This window comes from Lutjanus erythropterus, chromosome 19, assembly GCF_056507025.1.
Source record: "Lutjanus erythropterus isolate fLutEry1 chromosome 19, fLutEry1.hap2, whole genome shotgun sequence".
Taxonomy (NCBI): domain Eukaryota; kingdom Metazoa; phylum Chordata; class Actinopteri; order Lutjaniformes; family Lutjanidae; genus Lutjanus; species Lutjanus erythropterus.
This window is the reverse complement of record NC_139335.1, coordinates 34,790,543-34,813,940: the sequence shown is the minus strand read 5'-3', so window position 1 is coordinate 34,813,940 and position 23,398 is coordinate 34,790,543.

Below are 23,398 nucleotides of genomic sequence, written 5' to 3'. Positions count from 1 at the left end.
CAAGTATACACACTGAGTGTTAAAGTGAAAAACATGGTGACACAAAACACTGCATGCCAAAAACATAATATAGGACAAGCAATTTTATAATTCCTTTGGAATAAAAAAAAAACATTCAAAAAACACAGAGAAATAACCACTGGCAAAGGACGAACCCAATGTTACTTTGTGATCATCTCATGAAATCTTTGAATTGATTCAACAAAGTACGTAGTAATTTCTGTGGTACTGGATCTTTTGTTTGTTCTGTTTTGTTATATGATTTTGTCTTTTATGTGATGCAGAACAGAAATTAGCTGTAAACCAGTTTTAAGTGAGTCAGAGCTGTTTAATTCTGATTTTATTACGTTATTTTTAATCTTTTCCTGCAAAATAATAAATGAAATAAAAGTGAAAAATGTTGTGTGTTATTGTAAGTTTTAATGCTTTCACAAAGTAATAAAACTATTTGTGCAGCATCATGCATGATGTACATAAGATAAGTACAACATTGACTTTGATGCATTATTAGTTTTTGTACACCATCAGATTTGAACTTTTTCTCCCTTTCATACTGTTGGTGGATGAAATTTCCCCATTGACTTCCATTATAACCACATGTTTTGATCGCACAGCCATTACAGTATAAAAAGATGCATTCTGGTCTGTAGGGAAGAGGTCAAATTAGTCATTTTTAATTGTTGACCACCTCATGACACAATTTACCCACTATAGGCCTATGAATGAAATGCTGGTCATAAAGCAAGTATGAAAAAAAATCTAAATGCTTCAGTAATACTAGTTTTCATTTTCCCTGAAAAAACAAAACTCAGAAAACCAAATGTATATTGAGGGTGCATGGTTGGTTTTCTGTTTCATTTTGTTGGTGTCGGTGACACTGCTTATAAGATTGGCATTTAAAATCTTAAAATTCTAAAAATATTTAAATATTTAGTAGTTTTGACCAGAAGTGAGGCTAATTAACATATTTATGCAAAAAAAGTTGAAAAAATATTTATATGATATATTTTTACAGCGGTTTTTGTTAGTGGCTGTTTTCAGCCACCAACAGTAATTCCAACGGTACTGAAACAGAGTTTATTCCAGATAGATTTTCCTTTTCTAACCACCCAGCGTTCATTGAATATAATTTACTCTACTAAGTTGCCTTACTTGGCAGTTATCTCCCTGGATGCCCAACAGGCATTTGATCAAATTGAATGGAAGTACATGTTTGCTACTATTCTTGCCCCAAATCCTCCGTTTTGACTAATCATGACAGGTCTCCCCCTTTCTCACTGCACCATGAAACCAGGCAGGGTTGCTGCCTCTCCCCAATGCTCTTTGCGCTGACTCTCGAGCCTCTGGTTGCGGCACATCTCATTGTACCACTGGTCTGTACGCAGATGATATAATCTTTTCTCTAAACCCAGAAAGCTGCCCAAAGCTGTTTATTATATCAAAAAGGGGAGACAGGGATGTTCTTAGATCTTTTAGTGTTAACTGGGGAAAAAGTTTGTTCATGCCCTTCTCTCATGGTCTCGACGCTGGCTTTCTCGGAAATCTACCCTTCAGACTTTCCACTGAACACCTTGTGTATCTCGGGATTAATATCACTACACTGTAAATGCTAACATACAAATTAATTAAATATGATAAGTGAACCAAACTCAGTTTTCATCAACCTGTTATGAACACTAATTTTAAATAAGTAAGTAGTAATTTGGGGTTGGAAAACATGCTTAACTTGATTTATCCCAGTTAAGTCAAATTAGAAAGAATAATTTACTGTACCCAGTGTGCTTTGGGCGTTTTATTGGACATGCTCAGACCTGCCTCATCTACTTCGCGCAACCAGAACTTTCCTACACATGTCCACGTCAACCGCATGGTCAACCAGGAGCTCCCTTCAACACCTTAACCTAGCCTACTTGTGTTTAGCACATTGATTTGGTAAGTAAATATTTTACTCTTTTGTAAACCGTCGCGTTGTCTTGTTGTAGTGTAGTGCTGTGTGCTTGCCAGGGAGGAGTAAACAAAATCAAATTCAAATATCACCACTAGCACAGTAACGTTACCATTTTTTTAAACAAATGTAGACTACAGTTTATGTAGTGTGAGAGAGAAGGTCAGCCGTTTGGCGTTGTTGTGGGTGTGGCGGAGCTTCGGTACTGGGACCACGGTGTTCCAACCCGCACAGGGAAGTTAGTTTCAGCCGGTTCACACCGGACGCCGAAGCGTGCAAAGCGGCTCGCCCTCGAAAATCGCGCGCTAGCCGCAGCCTTCCAGTTCACACCAGATGCTCATTTCTCTGCGCCGGTCGACAAGGCCTCTGCCCCTCAGCTGTGTATGTGTAGCCTGTGTCGTTGTGTGTCGGTGTGTGTGTGTGTGTGTGTGTGTCTGTCAGTGTAGGCTATGTGTACCCTGAACGTATATAGGTCATCTATATACACCTAAGGTGTGTCGGTGTGTGTGTGGGTACCCTTTGTGTATATATGTGTGTCGATGTGTGTGTGTTTTCATCTCTGTTGCGTTCTGTTTAGATAAATAAACACAAATAGGCAACAAACGCACACGGAGAGGGCTATGGTATTTGTCAATCTCGGTGTTTTATTTTGAAAATTGATTTAATTTAGAAAATTGACCGGATTCTCTCGTTGTTTCATGTGTGACTTCCTGCCAAGATTGACATGATCGCTTGCGGCTCGTGGCTCGCGCCCAAAACAGGCCATTCGCCGAAACGATCGCTGCAGAGCGCGAGCGACCCCAGCGCCACTGATGTGAACTACACCTAAGGATCCACACAGATTTAATTTATTTTGACAATGTAACGAGAGTCGGGGTCCTTATCTCTGTATTTTCTAAAGGATTTCTCCTTTGCCACTGAATTTAAAGCTCAATATAGGAATACAGTTAACAAGAGTGATATTATAACAACCTGGTGTGTTGATTTATGTGTCTATATTTTGAAATTGTTGCCTTAATTGTGTGTTTTTTCACTGTCCTCCATTCAGGCTGAAGCAGATGGTCAACTGTCCACACTTACCCCGCTCTCAGCAATTAAAGGTATTTACCTAATGCTTCATACACTGAATAATCATTCAATATTTGTATTAGTTCCATGGGTTTGGGTAACAGAAATACATTAATGTTACTACAGTGGGATTATGATAAAACCAATTCCATTGTTAAACGGATCAAGTTAATTTATTCCAATTTTGGACTGTTTAAAATAAATCATTGTACATGGCAGTTTGTGACTGTTCATCGCACACTTTGACTTGACTGTTAAAAAATAATTAATTGTACATCTTTATTTATGACTGTTTAAAAAAATAATTCAAAGTACATTTTTGGTTTGTGACTAAAAAATTCATTGTATATTTCAATTTCACTATTTAAAAAAATCTTTCATTTAATTTAAAAATAATTTATTGCACATTTTAGTTTGTCAGTGTTAAAATGATTCATTGCAGATTTTAATTTGTGTTTAAAACAATTAATTGTACATTTTAATTTGTGACTATTTAGGGAAAAAAATTAAACTTTTTTTTTAAAATAAGTGCTTAATGCTGAAATTATCATGTCTTTTCAGGTCAACCAGAGCAGTGCTCCCTAATGCAGTGGACTTGTAAGTACTGCACATTTTTTGCTGAAAAGAGAGGCTACTTGCTTAAGCATTACCGCTTAAAACATGGATTTCACACTCGGACATCCCCACTCCCATGCCTTCATAAGGAATGCCTCTGCACATTTAAATCTTTTAATGCACTCAAAGTACACCTTTCAACATGGAACACTCAAAAGGATGCAGGCAAAAGTGGAGAAACTGCATTTCACTGTCAGTTGTGCGACTTTGTGGAGCCTTGCACAGAAGCAGACTTCTTTACCCATTTGCGAAGACATCTTAAGCTGAGGCAAATGGTTGCCTGCCCATATCAGGACTGTAACTTTCAGAGTAGTGTTTATTCTACCTTTACTGCACACAAAAGCAAAGAGCATCAGATGCACAACAAGACACCATTAAAACAGGAAATTGTTTCAAAAAATGTAGTTGAAGAACTTCCAAAAAATACGAGTGTTCAGCTAGAGGAGAGTGACCCTGAAGTTGATGATATTGACTGTGAAGTTGCTGAGCAAAATGAAGATGTGGAGGACTTAAAGAATCAGTTGGAACGCAATGTAGCTGCTCTTTTCCTGAAAATGTCATCAATTCTTAACATCTCTGAAACTGACCTGCAAGAGGTCATAGATCAGATCAACCAAATTTATTTGTTATCACAGCCATTGCTACATTCTTCTATTCGAAAAATTCTACATACGCATTGTGCAAATGTTGATGATGCTTTAGTGAATGAGATAGTTCAAGTGGTCATTGAGAATAATGTATTCCTCAAATTCACTTCTGATGAGGGATCGTTGTCAACTGCTAACAGGCGAAAATCATACATTTCAAGGGAATTCTCTTTGGTTATGCCAGTTGAATTTGTCCTAGAAAACAAGCAGGATGTTGTGTATGTCCCCATACTAAAAATGCTGCAAACATTACTGAGCAATAGAGAAAGTCTGGAAAAGACCATGTCACATGAGGCAACTTTGTCAGAGAAATACCAATCTTACAGAGATGGTGCCTGCTTCAGTGCTTTCTTGAATGAGGAAGAATTCAGGATCGCTCTCCAACTGTATATTGATGATTTTGAGGTGGCTAACCCCTTGGGAACCTCCAGAAAAAAGCACAAACAAACTGCCATCTACTGGACACTTGGCAATTTACACCCTAAATATCGCTCGTCTCTTCATTCCATTCAGCTTGCTCTGCTTTGCAAGGCCAATGACATCAAAGACCAGGGTTATGCCAAAATTCTTCACCCTCTTATTCAGGACCTTGTTTTTCTTGAGCAACAAGGCATATATGTTGAACAGTTGGGAGCCACTGTTAAGGGCACAGTGTTATTTGTTGCAGCAGACAATCTGGCTGCCCACTCTTTGGGAGGGTTCTTTGAAAGCTTCAGAGTTACCCAAGTTTGTCGATTCTGTATGGCCAAGCGGGAGGAAATGCAGGACAAAGAAGTACGGACAGGCTTATTTCAACAAAGAACAAAAGAAAACCATGACAAACATGTGCAAGAGGTGTCACAGGATTCAACCAAGGCTCAACAATACGGTGTGAAAGGAAGCTGTCCACTTACTGAAAGCTTGCAACATTTTCATGTCGTTGATGGTTACCCTCCAGGCATTCTACATGATCTTCTGGAGGGTATTGTTCCAGTAGAGTTGGCTCTGTGCTTAAAGGCACTGATATCGAAGGGAACTATCTCCCTTGAGGCCCTGAATGATGCTATTAAACAGTTCCCATACACATTTGCAGACAGAGCAAATCAACCCCAACTCATTCCAAAGACCTTCTCCTCAAAGTCAACAACTGGAGGAAATGGTCACGAAAATTGGACTCTTCTCCGACTTCTACCATTATTAATTGGTCAACACATTCCAGACGGTGATGAAACCTGGGAGGTTTTAATGACCTTAAAAGATGTGGTGGAATTGGCAATGTCCACAAGCTTTACAGAAGAGTCTTTGTGCTTTCTTGATAGCAAAATCTCTGACCATAGACACTTGTTTCAGAAGGTTTTCCCGGGTGAAAAGCTACGACCAAAGGACCACTACGTTGAGCATTACCCTCAGCTCATTCAAACCTTTGGTCCTCTATCTGATGTGTGGACAATGCGTTTTGAGGGGAAACACAAGTTCTTCAAGAAAGTTGTGCATCACTCTCACAACTTTAAAAACATTCCCCTGACTTTAGCAAACAGACATCAGAAAATGATGGCCTTCCATCTAGCTGCCACAACTTTTTTTAAGCCATCTATTGAAATTCACAAAGTGAAGTCTGTGATGGTTTCCTCATTTCCAGAAAATGTGCAGAACTGGCTCAATCAAAGAAACAACCAGCTGAACACAGTCTTTGTAGCTTCCTCTGTCATCATTGATGGCATCAAGTACAGTTCTGACATGGTCATTTCTGTTGGATCTTGCGCAGGGCTCCCAGAGTTCAGACAAATCTCAAAGATTGTTGTTATAAACACAGATGTAGCATTTGTCTGCAGACTGATGACCTCATGGTATGATGAGCATCTTAGAGTGTATGACCTCTGCAGCAGCCATTTGCCCATCTTCTCAGTCACCCAGTTGTCAGATTTGAATGATGTGTTTCCTCTGTCACTTTACAGAGTTCATGGCAAACAGCTTGTTACACTCAAACGGTACATATTATGCCAAGTGGATTAAACACTGAGATGTTGCATGTCTCAAGATGATCTCATTTTTTCACAGGAGGTGACATCGAGATGGACCAAAGATTGATGCTCCGAGTTGTCATTGATGAAGATGATATAAAGAAGCTGACCCTAAATGATAGACCGGATTCCATTGAAGAACTAAAAACACAGCTGCGGGATAAGCTGTCACTGCAGTACGACTTCAAACTCCAATATGAAGATCCAGATTTCAGTAATGCGCTATGCAATTTGACTGAAGTAACAGATTTGCCTGCAAGAGCTACGCTGAAAGTAATTCCTCTTGTGACTCTCGAGTTGACCGCCCTGTCTTCACCCACCGAAGAATCAGACTGCAGCACAGTAGACACTGAGATCTTGTCCCGCGCTGAATTGTCACCTTCGCTTAGAAAACAGTGGCCAGAGTTCTTCGACATACCCAATTTCTCAGTGGATGTAGAGTACAGGCCGACCTTTCATTCATGAAAGACCGTCTCCCAATTACTCCATCACAAGACATGAAACATGACATACTTGAGAAGCTCGCCAAAACAATGTACAGTTTCAAGGCGTACCCGAACGATGACGACTTCAGCAGTGTCGCAAAATCACTGATAAGTAAGCACCCCAGTCTCACTGAACCTGGTCCCCAGCCAGGGTGGTATGGCTGGAAAAATAGCATAAAATTCAAGATGGCAAACTATCGTACAAAGCTACGAAAAGCAGGATGTGATGATGTAATGATAAATGGGGGTAAAAGAAGTAAACTTAATCCAGATGGAGAATCATCCAGCAAGAATGTCAAGCGACCAAAAAGAGGTGAAGCCAATTATTTGCCTAATTTACTTGACGGACATGATGAAAGAAGCCTTGAAAATGCCAGGAAGATTGTCATCGAGGAAATGAAGGAAAAAAAAACCAATGCCACTATAGTCTCGCAAATGATGGACCAAACATTCCGACTGTGCAGAAGGGAGATAGTGACACAGGAGCCTGCTGTGCAGAGCACGGTTGAACGTTGGCCAGCACTTTTCACTGAGAAACAGGTAAGCTACTTGTTCGTTTTGGCCTGCCTTCCCCCATTAAGTTTCCACCAGGTTAAATGTCAGTCAGAACATATCAATGCTGTGAGGTGGAATATTAAAACACATCATCCTCAAAAAATTACTCTTGTACTATATACAAATCAGTAAAATGTTTTCAATGTCAGTATGTGTACTAATGTTATTTGTTTAATAATATAAGTAGTAATGTATTATTCACCATAGTTTCATATGTTAAGCTCTTTAATTTTCTACAGTATTAATTGAATGACAGTCAGTTTAATGTTGCTATCCCTCTCCCTCCTTCCACTCTCCATTTTTTCAGGTCTTTGCTGAGTTTAATCGCGTCGCCAGTAGGAACCTTTAAGGAGACTTCTATGAAGCCCTAGACCAACACACCCCACACTTCATCGAGCTTTTCAAGTCCAAAAAAGGAACTACAGGACAAAAACTGACAGACTTGATGCAGCACATCAGCTGCCTGGTAAGGATTTTGTAATTTACACTCCAGTAATAACGGGTGGTCGCAATACACCTTAGGCCTGTTTCACATATCATTCACACTGCCTTCCTCTCTGCTGTGTTGCTGCATGCTGCTGTGGAGAGCAAGCGAGACAGATGTACCCTTGGTGACCGTACCAGTGATGTGTACCCATAAATACACTAACTAAATCACTTCAACAATTAAATCATGTTTTTTAAAATCCTTTCACAACACCTATACCAGTTGTTGTGGACTACTCATCTCAACATGTTTTTGTTCAATTTCAACAGGTTTTTATGTGTCTCTCAGTCTGTCATTCTTTGTAACAAGAAAGTCCAACAGTATGGTAGTTTGCACATTTCAAGTGAGTGCTCAATGAAATGCATGCACAAGGGCATTTTATTTTAAATTTAATTGAAATGTTGAGTTTGTATGAAAACAAAGAAAATGTTTACAGGGAAATTGGGATGTGTAAAATTAGGTATTTAAATGTTACCAATTATACTAATAAAAATTAAAGCCCTGTCTCTATTATGAGGCTATGAACTATTAGAGAAAATATAGAAAAGTATATCAACACATACCCCCCACCCCACCCCTCAAAATGCTACGAAGTTCTTAACTTGTATCTATTCTCTCTCTGTATTTTTAGTCGCCAGATGTGACGGCACTTCGCTCTGTTGTCCTCAGAGGCCTTCCTATTGTGCTTGGTGATGACTCCAGTGAGGTCTACAAGACTTGATTTGTAAGTAACATATTGAAAGAAGAAAGAAACATATTGATCTCAAGTTATTGACAAATCATATTTGATACGTTTGATAGTGTTGTCAAATATTTAAAATTACTGCTGTCAAAATTATCGCGTTAGCGGGCGATAATTAATTTTTAGAATTAGTGCCGTTAAAAGTAACATCCCATAAACATCCCATAATACCACTCAGAAGTGCAGTGACGCGCTGTGAGCAGAGCGGATGCATGCGTGCGGTGAATGTAAACATGGAGGAAGAGCAGGTTGGCCCTCTGGATGGGGAATTTCAGTTTAAAAAGAATACAGATGGAACAATAAATGAGCAGATAGTAATTTGCAGCGACTGGCTAGAGCACATGTGGCCACATCTGGCCCGCGATTCAATTATATACGGCCCGCGAGATAATTTCACGTGTCTATTATGAATGGCCCGTCGGTAAATAGCACTCCCACCACTCATACTACAAGTCCCACAATGCACTGCGTCAGCTGCCGCGCAACTCGAGAAATTAATCAGCTCGCAGTCACGAAGACGCGAGCTTCTGTCAAACCACAATGTAAACAGGTTTGTCTGTTTAGGCAACTGACTCAGTGCAAAGAAACACAAGTATATGAGGAGGGAGATGAGCTGCAGCTCCACCTGAAACCAGGTAAAAATAAAAATAAGACTGACCCACAGCAGAGAGAGGGAGAGGGAGAGAGATAAAAAAAACTTTTTATGATCATGAATCATAATATTAATGTACACTTATGTGGTGCGCAATTTTTTTTTTTTACTCCAAGTCTGATTTGTCTACTTTTAAATACTTAATTGCTGCATTATTGTAAGTCATGATGAAGAGGACAGACTCTGTCTTGTAAGTGTGCAGTTTAACCTTTTCCTAAAATACTGCTGGTTCTGTGGTGTTACATTTTAAATCTGAAGCCTGCAGTGCACCATAGAAGCTACAGTTGACTTTTCTGTTGAAGTTCTCAGTGCGTTTTGGCCTTAATGTTAAATTGAGCAGGTCAATATGTTCATCTGTACCTGATGGACTGATGGGTTTGTAATATTATTATATGAGCAGACTTTTATGCCAAATGCAGTGCCATTGAGGGTTTGCATGATTAAAGTGTGCGATATCTTGTGTGCAGACAAAAAGCAAGCATTTTCAAATGTAACCCCCACCTGGATATGTGAGTTGAAATATTCTGAGCTGAAATATTCTCGTTTTCCTTTGTTATTGTTGAAGAAAAAAAAATATTTTAAATCTTATTTATTTTATTGAGGAAAAAGTTGTTGCAGTCTGGCTGTTCAAATTCATATTTCTAAATTAAACATAGTCAGTTTTAGACAGTTTAATAAATGTTAATCCTGTTTGGCCCGCGACTTAGACTGTGTTTTAAACTTTGGCCCCTTCTGTGATTGAGTTTGACACCCCTGGGCTAGAGGATGAGTAGAGAAGAGGGCCACATTTAAATGTACACACACACACACACACACACACACACACACACACACACACAGAGAGACACAGCAGAAGAAACATTTGATTTATATGGTGAAGCTCAAAGCAGGTAGATTTAGCCTGATGTTCTGGTTTTGAATTTTTAATTAGAAAAAAAAAGAGTGGCCCTGTTGTGCTAGTTTGAAGAGGGGGAAAAATACTGTCCTGTTACTGAAAGAAAGAAAGAAAGAAAGAAAAAGTCTTGTTGATTTTGAAGAGATAAAAAAAAAAACCGTCTAAGAAATAAATAATGTTCTTGAACAATATTAATGCCATTCAGTGTGGATTTATGGTTGTAATGAACAAATACAGTATGTTGCTGTACAGTATATATCCGCCTTGTGTCATTTCTTTCCATTCTAACAATAATTTACAGAAAAATATGACATATTTTGGGGATAATTTGAATTGCGATTAATTACGATTAATTAATTTTTAAGCTGTAATTAACTCGATTAAAATTTTTAATCGTTTGACAGCCCTATTTAAAATACACTTATTTTCAGTTGATCAGAATCAGGTGGATTCTAATCTCACTCATAAATGATCAGAATCCCTAAATTAGTACATAATGTAATTAAATTAAGGATGTGAATTCCCCAATCTCACACTTCCAGTCTACAGAATTTCCCAAAAGAAGACCAGATTCAAAAGGTAGTTGTGTGTGCTTCTTTTGCAGGATACAGCGAAGGAAGAAGCACTTGCCTCAGTGACAGTTGGGGTGCTGACCGTGGTCAACGAAGATGCTCAGCAGCAGGGTCTAAATGCAGTGCACCTCCAGCCCATTTCCACTGCCATCATACTTGAGGGAAGTACTGTCATGGACAATGTTAGAGACTTTCCCCAGGCAGTCTGCCTCATGTTTGGACTTATGTATGCTCTTCACTTAGATTACCCAAAATGCATGGCGAACACACTCAGATTCATTCAAGCAGTCATGCTTGGATTGGGAAGCAAAACACTCCCTCCAAAACTGCTTAGTTTGAAAAACAAACTACTGGGGTAGGCAAGTTGATACAGTGCAAAAACCTTTTCCCCTCTTCAAAATAGAGTCCCAGATGTCCCAGCATTACCTGTATAAAAGAAAATTGACTTAAATTTACCCAAACCCATTTGGTGTGAGCAACTTAACAAAAAGATTATATTTCATTCTCAATAGGAGACACGGAAATATCAGCAATATTAGTATGTCCACACTGCACAGGCTTCACTTACAGCTCCTGCAAGATAATAATCCCAATAATTTAAAATGCCTATGTAGTGTTGACACACCAATATTATTGTTTTAGTAATATCAATAGTTTCCTGTGTCTCATACCAAGAAAGAATTGTAACCTTTTTTTAAATTAATGTATGTGCTTTTTAAATGTATGTGCTTTTGTACAAGTAATGACAACACATCCAGGACTCTTATTTTGAAGAGAGGAAGAACAGGAAATATTTGTTGTTAATGTGCATTCGTCATGTTTCAGGTTGTTACTTTGGTCTTCAAAAAGTATAGGCACCCAAGATAACCCTAAGCTACAGAACTAAAAATGATTAGTTCAGAAAGATTCTCTGAAAGGGTTTAGTTCTTAATAATAATATTCTCTCTTGCAATTATTTCAGGAACATAATTTTTTTTATATGTTGTGCATTTTTGTTGAGAGGCTATTTCTTTGATATTTTTCTTGTCTAAAACTGGAACATGTTCCCAGGTAGTTCAATTGTTTGAGCTAATGTTTATTCAAAAAATGTAGTGGAGACTCAAAACTGACTTGTTCGGCTGAGAAGTTGTCGTTTTCGATTATACTGCCTCGTATGTTGACATCTGTTGGCTGTTGCAGCAAGGCACACCTGGATTGAATAGTTTGATGAATAAAAATTCATAAAAGAATGTAGTAGGTTTGTAATCAAACTATTGATTGTTCACTTTTATACTGAGCATTAACAAAACACTCTTCAGCCTGTCAAGAGCCAGTGTCTTCTGTTAAATGCATTGTTGAGCATTTTAAAATAAATTTTAATTCCACTGAGTTAATCCATTAAGTGTTCTCCCTTCATTGTGTGTGTGGTTTTTTTTTTTATGAAATTAACATGTGCTGTTGTTCTTTTAGGTCAAGAAACTTTTAGCACAGAGCCAGGGATACCTTTATGAACCTGAATAAACAGATGCCGAACTTCATCAGATGGAGTTGGAACGGGCAGAGAGAGAGGAAGGACAGAGAAGTGGTCCAAGCTGAAGTTGGACCCACAGCTGTAGCCATGAGAGACAGTTGTGGGTCCAACTTCAGCTTGGACCACCTCTCTCTCTCTCTCTCTCTCTCTCTCTCTCCCTCTCTCTCTCTCAGAGAAAATAGTGCCAAGCGATTGTGAGGTCAGACTTTTTCGTGGACAATGGTTTTGTGATGCCAATGTTTCACTCTTGAACGCATATTGTTTTGAGAAGCTAAACGCTTTATTTTTATGACCTCAGCCAACTAGCTGAACTAGCCTCGTCAACACCAAAACCAGGCCCATGTGTTTACTTTTTACACTAATCCTTCCCTCGCTCCTTGAGTTGAACCTGAGTACAGTGGCCAAGTGTGGCTCTCACAAAGTTAGATTACATTAAGTTGACCTGAATATGATGGATGAGCAACACTAAAGCGAATTAAGCTATCACTTGAGTACTGGAAGCTCACAATAAATAAGTTACTGTAATCTAATTCATTCAAGTTAATTTGAGTACTCCATACTAAAAATAAACAAGTTACTCTAATCATATTATTTAAGATAATTTGAGTACTGCAAACTCAAAATAAGCAAGTTACTATAATCCAATTATTTAGAATAATTTGAGTACTGCAAACTCAAAATAAGCAAGTTACTATAATCCAATTATTTAAGATAATTTGAGTACTGCAAACTCAAAATAAGCAAGTTACTATAATCCAATTATTTAGAATAATTTGAGTACTGCAAACTCTAAATAAACAAGTTACTATAATCCACTTATTTAGGTTAATTTAGGTACTGCACACTCATTATAATTAAGTAAATCCAATGTAATTCATCTAAGTCAACATAAATAACTTTTTGTGAGGCAGCAAGTTTGCATATTTTTTTAAGTAAAGTCAACTTATTATGTTTTACAGTGTAGAAACCCTAAATTTCTTTTTAAACTTATTTTTTTGGATTTGGGGACTAAAACTATGATAGATAAATGGAAATTTCTCTCTCTTTCTTTAATCGGATGCGTTTATATTATTAAGATGCTAGTACTCCCCAAATTGATTTCTCTCTTTCAACATGTCCCGATTTTTCTTACATGTTTGTTCTTTAAAATATGCCCTTCATTTGGGCTAACGAAGGTGGCCAGGGCTTTCTTGTCTTCCAACATTATTACTGGGCCTGCAATGCCAGATCATGGGTTTTCTCATCATTCTGCTGCTAGACAGGAGAGCAGTACCTGTCTCAGATGGCCTGAGATTGAGTCTTGTAATGCAGTCTTACTCACTGGAGCCTCTTTAATGGCCTTTTTATTTTCGAAGCCAAATCCACTTATCAAATGGCTAAAGGATGACTTTATTTTGCGTAACTCATTTAAGATCCTAAAACAAATCAAAGGTGTGCTGAGCCTCCCAGATTTGTCCATCTATGCTCCTATATGTCAGAACCCCTTTTAAGCCAGGCCAGATGGATGTTGTTTTTTCACACTGGTCAGATAAGGGACTGTCCACTATTAAGGATCTCTATATTAACAACCATCTTGCTTCTTTTGCTTAACTTCAGGTGAAATTTAATCTGCCTCCTGGTCACTTCTTTCGCTATTTGCAAATTAGAAATTTTGTCAGACAGTCACTCCCTCACTTTGATACGATCCCCAAATAACACATTTTTTTATGAGCTTACAACTAAAACCCCTACCTCCAAACATTTAATTTCACAATTTGTAGGTCTTTTCTCATCGGCAACCTCCTCTCTCCACATTAAAGAGGCATGGATTAAGGACACTGTTGTAGACATTTCAAACAAGTTATGGGCAAAAGGGCTGGGCAGGATTAAAGCATGTTCTATCAATGTTAGACTTCAACTCATTCAGTTTAAAGTCATTCATTCTGTCTCTTCTACTTGTAATAAGTGTAAGTCAGGTGATGGTACTCTAGGCCATCTTTTCTGGTCTTGTCCAAAACACATCTTTCTGGTATGACTATATAGTAGACAAGATGAGGTTTTGCTCTTGAGGAGAGGAATATTATATTAGGAAGTGTTGAGTATAGAGAAAAAGATGCATTTTTTTTATTAATCTAATATTACTACTGTGTAAATTCCATATTCATGAATGTAAACTTACAAACCTGTCTTGTTTTTATTTCTGCCAGGAAAAAATAAAAACTGCTCTCTTTACCCATTTTTCTTTTTTGGTTTAAACCACAAAAAAAAAAAAAAAAGCACTCACTTAAAGGCATACTCCCTCTTGTGGCATGGTTTGGCAACAACTCAGGGTTTTATGTGTGTAATGTCTGAGTATACCTATGCATTACTGGTAGAAAATTAATGATTGATTTTTCAGGGAGTAAAGCAATACGTTTTTGAGTTAACGGGATATTACAACCTTAAAACATTAATTCTGTATTTGCTTTTGACTAAAATCCAATGAATACTATGTCCTACTGGCTTTATTTTTTAATATACGGTTACTTTCACGTTTTGCATAAATGATTTGCAGCAGCATTTCTCATCTTTCCTATGAAACCCAAACTTATTCTACACTTGAGTCTTATGAAAGTTTGGTGATGCAACACGGTACAATGTCAATTCTGTCACTGTTTTCAGCACCGTCTGTTATGAGCAAATGAAGAGGAGACACAGGAGAGGGAAGAGGGAGGGCTTGTTTTTGTGAGTGAAAAAGCACAGAGCCACAAGTCTGACCCACAGAGACGTCATGTCACTGTGACAACAGGTAACACAGAGCATCAGTTCCTCCTTAATTTTAATTTAGCAATTATTTATTTAAGTATCTGTCAAACCCATTTTGAGGTCCTGACCCAAGGTTGGGAACCACTGCTGTAAGGAGTACATACCAAATTCTGAAACTGAAAAGAAAAGATCTGAAACTGAAACAGAAAGATCCGAAAGTGAAAAAAAGATTTGAAACTATAAAAAATAATATTCGAATCTGAAAAGATAAAATTTGTAACTGAAAGAAATAGGATCTCAAATATCTAAATATATGAAAGTGAAAAATGAAAATAATTTATTCAAAATAATTACCAGAGTGAATCATAATTATATTTAACCTGAAAAAAACTTTTTGAACACTTATTTTGAATACACTGATGTATTTTTCAAAATTCAAGATCAAAACAGTTTCAAATTTTATTTTTCAAGTTCAAAACATCTGGCCCAAATATAGCTCCATAGGTTTAAAGCTAAAACCCAAAAAGGGCACACTTTGAAGCATATATTCCCTCCTGTAGTATTGAGGAGCAACATTCTTCTCTTCATAAGCTCGATTCTCCTGGCTCTTATTTTGATAGAACTAATTTAACTTCCAGGTCAGATGTTTGCCTTTCAACGGTTTTCAAGTCAACAAGTAAGAAATAAGATAACACCAGTATAATTTACAATAATTATTTGGATTTGTTTTTGTTTTTATTTCTGCCAGTAAAAATAGAAAATTAGCTCCCTTTACCAATTTTTCTTTGTTGGCTTAAAAGCACTAACTTGAGGGTATACTACCTCTTGTGGCAGAAATAGGCAACAATTTGGGGTTTCATCTGTACATTGTGTGAGTATACCTATGAATTACTGGTTAAAAATTACATATTTATTTTTCAAGGAGGAATCTGGTGTCCAATGACTGTTCAGTTATCTCTGTGCAAGCGGCTACAGTCTGAGAGGCTACACTTGACATTTAGGCTAAAAACATGGTGTAAATGGCGTCTTTTTGGGTCAAATTTTAATGTCGCGACTTACGGACACTTGGATTACACCACATGAGCAGTATGAGACATTTTGTGGGGGGTTTTGTGTGTATTCTTTTAACATTTTAAAATTGGTCACTGTTCACTTCAATTGTACTGGATTTGGCTGCAACACTGTTTTCCACAGAAACCCCGGGAGTGTTTTGTGAACTGGAGATCTTCACTCAGTGAATTTTCATTTTTGGGGGAACTACTACTTTAGGACATTACAACCTTCAAATATTAATTTTGTATTTGCCTTTAACCAATATCCAATGAATATTTATTTTATATATATATATATATATATATATATATATATATATATTTATATTATTTTCATAAAGTTACTTTAACTTCTGTGTCAAGTCTTCCTGTCAGTCATATCACAATGGAAAACAATACATGTATGTTTTAGCAAACATGACATTGAAACCTTCAAACATTAATTCTGTGTTTGCCTTCAACTACAGTGAAATTACATTAAATAAACAAGATATCAATATATATAATATATATATGGCTTGTGTCAGTTAGGCAAAGCATCACTAAAGGCACAAATATTATAAGTAAAAGGCAAGATATTAGTTAAAAGCAAATACAGAAATAGTATTTGAAGGTTGTGTTGTCCCATTTACTCAGGGACTTATTGTTTTATGTTCAGATGTAACCGAGATAGCTAAACAGTCACTGGGCACCAGTTTCCTCTCTGAAAAATAAATGTGTAATTTTTAGCCAGCAATTCATAGGTATACTCACAAATTGTACAGATGAAACCCTGAGTTATTGCCTGTTTTTGCCACAAGAGGGAGTATACCCTCAAGTTAGTGCTTTGAACCAGAAAACAAAAATGGGTAAAGAGAGCTAATTTTCTTTTTTTTTTTTTTTTTGCCAGCAGACATAAAAACAAGAGTAAAAATCTAAATAATGATACTAAAAAAAGGGATCAGTTTCAGTGTAATTTTATTTCTTACTTGTTGACTTGAAAACAGCAGAAAGGCAGACAGTTGACCCGGAAGTTAAATAAGCTCTATCAAAATAAGAGCCAGGAGAATCAAACTCAGGCATAGCATATATGAAGACATGAGTGTTGCCCCTTCATACCATAGTAGGGAATATATCCTATAAATAATAAACCAAAATGTGAAATTGCTCATCTTTAAATCCAAAATAATTTTATAGATTACATCCTAACCAACCATCCTAACCAATCTATGAACTTTGATAAATATAAAGGCAAAGGGATGAGTTTCTTCAGTTTTCAGGACACATTATAAGAGACAAAGTATTATTTTTTGAACTATGGAGGGAAACACAGAGTTAATGTTTGGAGATTACAAACACATGTATTAAAGATATTTACATCATATCGAAACAAAATACTCGCTTATGCTGGTTTATACTGGTTTATGCGTGTTGGACTAGTAGTAAGAATTTTCATATAAATTATTTCAGATTCATTCAGATTCAGATTCAGATTTAATTAGAATGTAATCTTTCAAGTAATTTAGATGTAAAAATGACCTTTTTTCAATTTTGGTTTAAAATATAGAAAGGGCACACTTAAGGGTATATTTCATAAACGTGTCATAAACGGACAACAACTCTTTGTCTTCATATGTGCTTAATTTATGTGCTATGAGTTATATTTTCCTGGCTCAGACAAATAGACAGTATATAGAATGTTGCATATATATAAGTTCTTGCTGCTCACACAAATTAAACAGGATTTTGAGCGGTGCTCCCTACTAAATCTTTCTGTAGCTGCCAGAATCAATGCAATTAAAATGAATGTTTTCCCGCACTTTTTATAGTTATTCCAATGTATTCCGATATTTCTTCCTCTTTCATTTTTCCATAAAGTGGACAGTATTATTCTCGGTTTTGTTTGGAATAAGAAGTCTCCAAGGTTACGTCGACAAGTTTTACAGAGGCCCAAAGCTCAGGGCGGAATGGTGTTACCAAACTTTCTGTACTATTATTAGGCAACAAACATAAGAAATTTGAACTATTGGGTCAAATATGGGGATACTGAGGGCCCTCCGTCATGGTTGATTGTGGAGTCAAATTCTTTTCACCCGGTATCATTGAAACCCTTCCTGTACTCACCCTTGTATTCTTCTATTTCTTGTTATACTGACTGTTATACTATGATAGTGTCCTCCAGTATTAAAATATGGATTCAATTTAGACATCATCTTGGCCTGCAAACACTTTATACTGGGGCTCCACTAGAAATATATATATATTATTATTATTATACATACATACAAACATATATATACATACATACATACATATATATATATATACATAGATATATATATATAGATATACCTCTTCCAGACATGCAACAGAGCTGTGATAAGGGGATGAAACAGCAATACATTCCTCCATGACTGTTAGACAGAAGGCTGTACTCAGTACCTTGCTCACACCGAGAGAGGTATCAGGAGCACACACACAAGCATGCATAGAGCTCTGCCTCTTCTTCTTCTTCTTCCCTCAACCTCTGATTATACCATTTTCTTTGTAGTTTTACATGAAATATTGTTGTCATGTATGAATGCAAGATACAAGAAAGGATTGCTGCAGAAACATGCCAATTTAAGTTTGTCCCACAACCATTACTTAGCACTTGAATGAATAAGATAGCCCAACTAAAGAACATTACATGTCCTGTTCAAGAAAATGGCACTAACACTGAAAGGTTCTGTAGTGATGGTGTAAACAGTCTCATGCTTGCACGGTTGTTTTTCTTTCCATTTTGACAGTTCCACTTGTTTCAAAGTTTAAAACTAGGGTTGCAACTAACGGTTATTTCCATTGTTGATTAATGCTGATTATATCTTCTCAATTAATCAAGTAGTTGTTTTGTCTGTGAAATGCCAGAAAATGGTGAAAAAAAAAGGTTTTTGTTTAGTGTCTCCCGAAGTGCACAATTATGGTGTCAAATGTTTTATTTTGTCCACAACCCAAAGATATTTAGTAAACTGTAATAAAGGGTTAAAGAAACCACAACAACAACTCTCACATTTGAGAAAGTGCATCAGAGAATTTTGACTTTTTTTCTCTTAAAAATTACTCAAAGCAATTAACAGATTATCAAAATAGTTGGCAGTTTGTTGGCAATACCAAGATTCTCTTGGACTGAACTAATATATTATCTTTCCTCATCTCATTGTGATGGCCCACTAGCAGATGTAGACATAAAATATTTTTATATTGTGGTGGATTTATTGGACCATGATGCTGTATTCGCTGTGTAAAGATTTATTTCATCACAACTTACAATTTACAATTTAATTTAGCAGACATTTTTATCTAAAGTCACGTACATCTGAGAGCTGATACAACACACAAGCAAGGATCTAGTCATGAGAGAACAACACGAATAAGTCCCATGAAGCAAAGTTCAAGTCTGACTGAGAGACTCTGACAATCGTTCCACCAGAATGGAAGAGTCTAGCAAGTGACCTTGAACTCTGTTGTGGTGGTCGAATCTGGTGTCTTTCATTTTAGATTATTAGAACATGATGTTGGTCTAAACCGTGGAAGAAAATACAATTGTATTTACCAGAAAATGTAAGTGGTTGTAAGTCACCATTTACGTTACACTTTTAAAGAAACTGCCCATAAAAACTGTACAGATTTGATATTTGATTAGAACTTTAAAGCGGTGAAGAAATTTTCAGCAAATGCTGCTCTAGATGTGCTTTAATTTTACAGAAATGTCTACTTAAGGATTAACAGAAGTGTCCATGAACGGCCCAGGGGATATACTGTAAATCTACAGAATTTTCCATTTTAGGGTTGAAAGAAATGTCCACAAACCTAACAGAATATGTACTGATAATTTTTTGCCAGGACATCATTCATTACTCTACAGATTGTTTTCTTACAGTGTAGCTGAGTTAACTAGAATGAATTAAAAATAAGTTAAAAAATAAATCTGTAATTTTTACCCAGTAAATACATAAATAACCTGAGGCACAGCACATCTTAAGACAGAAGTTGTTGTCCCTTTATGCCACAAGAGGGAGTATATGTTTAATGAGCTCAAGGAATTACATACATCACACACCTTATGATGTGGTGCTATAAAAGAAAGGCTGGGCAGAAATGTATAAAAACACTGCAAACTCTGGCTTTTTTGCAGAATACCAACCATGAAAAGGAAAAGAAATAAGAATTCTTTATTCAAGGGTCAGACAGATACAGCTACCATTTCCTGCCACCTACAAAGTTTTAGAGGAATGGATTTTTTTTTTTAATTCGTATAGATATTCTGAGGCAGTGGTTCTCAAACAGGGATCTGTGGCACAAGTGGAGTGGTGAAAAGTTTTTAGACTCATTAATTTAAAAAAAATATGTAAATAAATATCTAGCCTATAGTTTTATTCATAATTCAACAAATGATATATGTTTAATCTTAGCAGTGCCTTTAGCTATAATGAAATGAGACAGAATAAGCAATGCCTGAACATATCAGAAAATAGAGATAACACAATTAAAGTGACAATAAAGTCATTTCTGGTTTTGGTTTAACTTCTATTTCAATTGCTGATTTGAGGACATGGACCAAAAAAGCAAGTGGATTTTTCATTGTTATTATTTTTTGTTTGTTTGTTTGGTTGTTTGTTTGACATATCGATATAAAATGATATATTGTATATTTGTTTATCCTAATTATCAAAGTTAAATACAGTTTGGGAGGGATGATACATAGACCCCTCTTCAAGATCAAGATCTGGTCGCTAACCTGGTAGAACACATGCCTTATTTGCAAAGGCGGACTCCTTGCTGCAGAGGGTTTCATTCCAGCCCTTGGACATGTGCTGCATGTCATCTGTTCTCTCTCTGCCACCTGTCCTATGACATTCTTCAGTCTGCCCTGCATGTCATCTGTTCTCTCTCTGCCACCTTTCCTATCACATTCTTCAGTCTGCCCTGTTATTAAAGCCAAAAAATCAAGCTGTAATGTTATTCAATACATAAGACATGATTTTTAATGTCTGTAATGTGGAAACTAGCTTCTAACCCCTGAGTGGAAAATGAAGTGCTTTATACCAGCTTATCTCACTGTTAGAAGATATATTTTAAATTTTGCATGTCTAGAATAAATTTGAAAAGAATCTCAAGTCAATCTATGTTCGGATTCCTCATTAGCTCAACTGTAATTACGCATGTTCCATATGCAAACACTGCATCCTTACTGCAGCGGCCCTGGTTTGATTCCAGTCAGAGTAGGGAGGAGGCTTAAGTGTTTCTTAAGCAGAGGAGAACATGACAAAGAACTGATGAGTGACAGTGAGTTAGTAAAACGCTATGGATTGGACTGTGCGGGGATAACATTTGTGGTCGATCTCATGAGAGACGTGCTCATGTAACAATAATAATGATCAACTTTTTTTTATGTACCACTTTTTTAATGTTACCAAGTACTTTACAAGATAAAATAAAACTAGACAAGGCTGATAAATCTTCCTTAACAACAATAACAATAACACTATGATACCAGAAATGAAAGTGATCATAACAGGGAGACTTTGGTCTGTTACAACTTTCCATCAGCAGAGTGATCACACAATTACGGTGCTTTCACAGTCTTACATGGTGATACAGTTGATTTCATTTCCACTGGATGCCCACATCTGCCAGGCTCACAAAATGGCATTCATGGACACAGGAAGTACAATTAGGCTTACAAAGTATTCAGTTCTTAAAGGATAACTTCAGTATTTTTCAGCCTGGGTCTAATTTCCCCATGTGTGTGTGTGTATGATTGATGGGGACAACTCATTTTGAAATTGGTCCAGTATTGAGGGATGCAGATGCAGCCAGCAGTCGCGAAACAAGTCACAACAGTATATATGGGGGTAAATGCCTCCTGTAAAAGTTCATGCATTGAAAGTGCTTTTTTTCCACCACAGACCAGCTCAGATCACCAGTGTAAACTCTGTTAAGGGCATGCAAAGCACATCTCTTAACCTTCACTTGCTCCAGGCTGTGTGTGACAAAATCTCATGGGATCTTAGTGTGTTGCCAGAAGAAAACAAAGGAACCATGACTGAGAGCCGGTCAGAGTGGAGTTGGTTGTCCCTGAGTGCAGTTGAGAGTTTCACTATATCGATAAAAAAAAAAAAAAAAAAAGATGCTGAAGTTGTGGCTAATTGTGCTACAAATTGATGCTAACATTCCTGTCCAGACACTGCATCTTGCAGACCATCGGGTCTGCAGTGTCCCAAGATCACTACTGCCAGCCCAAGAAGAGAATACATTTGATTTTAACTCATATGCTACAAGTGTTTAAAGCGGCAGAAAAATTCCTCAAAGTTAAAAGTGTTTGGTGTAAATCATCCCCGCTATGGAATAATGGTGACCTTTTATCTAGGGGGAAACCTTTTACTAACAAAGCCTGGGAAGATAAAGGTATTACAACAAGATATTAATGGGGCAAGCACAATCCTTAAGTTCCATACAATATTGACAAACATTCTCTTTTAGGGTCAGTTTGTTAAGCCTATAAAGTTCAGTGGGAATCAGCCTTACAAGAACATCCTATTTTAAGTTGGATACAGTGTGCTCCAGATGAATAGTGGCTTATATATATGACAAATTAAACTTGCTTGGCTTGGGGGAGAGACATAGCTGAGGTGGAACAAGAACTGAAATGGGTTGTAATTTGGAATAACGTTGCTGATGCCTCCTAAAACCCAAACCATCAGTATATATACATTTGAAATTTTGTCGTAGAGCATACCTTAAAGGGGACCTATTATACTCATTTTCGGGCCTTTGTATTTGATTTCTGGACTCCTATAGAGCAGCTACACACGATCGCCCGCACAGAAAGCTTTGTAGATCTTCAGGACGCTGTGCCTCTCGCTGCATCTCTTCCGTGTATTTTCTACATCCCGCGAAAACGGTCTGTGTAATTTACTCCACCCCCCCGGCCCTGCTCCAGGTTTTGGTTGCCTCCTCCAATTTATTTTGGGCACATGAAAGAAGGTATCCAGCACTGCCCTGCTGGTCAGGGGACGGAAATCCTGTAAGGTGGTGTGGTGGAAAATCTGAAAATTAAGACAGACCCCATGACCAAGATTGTCTTTGTGGTGTTTTAATCGAGCTTTGCAAAGGATCAGTACACAGTCACACTCAAAGTGTAAAAGGAACTGATAATCAAGTCAAGAATGTAAATCTGTCTTACAGGGTTAGGAGATGAAGGAGGTTGGGTCAGGATGGACCTGAACTGCTTATCGGGAGAGTCGGGATGCGATTGTGTTATCAGACGTTGTTCTTCCAAAGGGAAAACAGCTGTGTGTTCAAGGACCAGTAACCAGTTAGTGCCTGACAGAACATGAGAAATAACTAAGAGGAACAACAGTGACCAGTTTGGTGAATAATTTTCCCACCACAGTGGTTACACAGCGTTGGGTAATTTCTCTATCATCC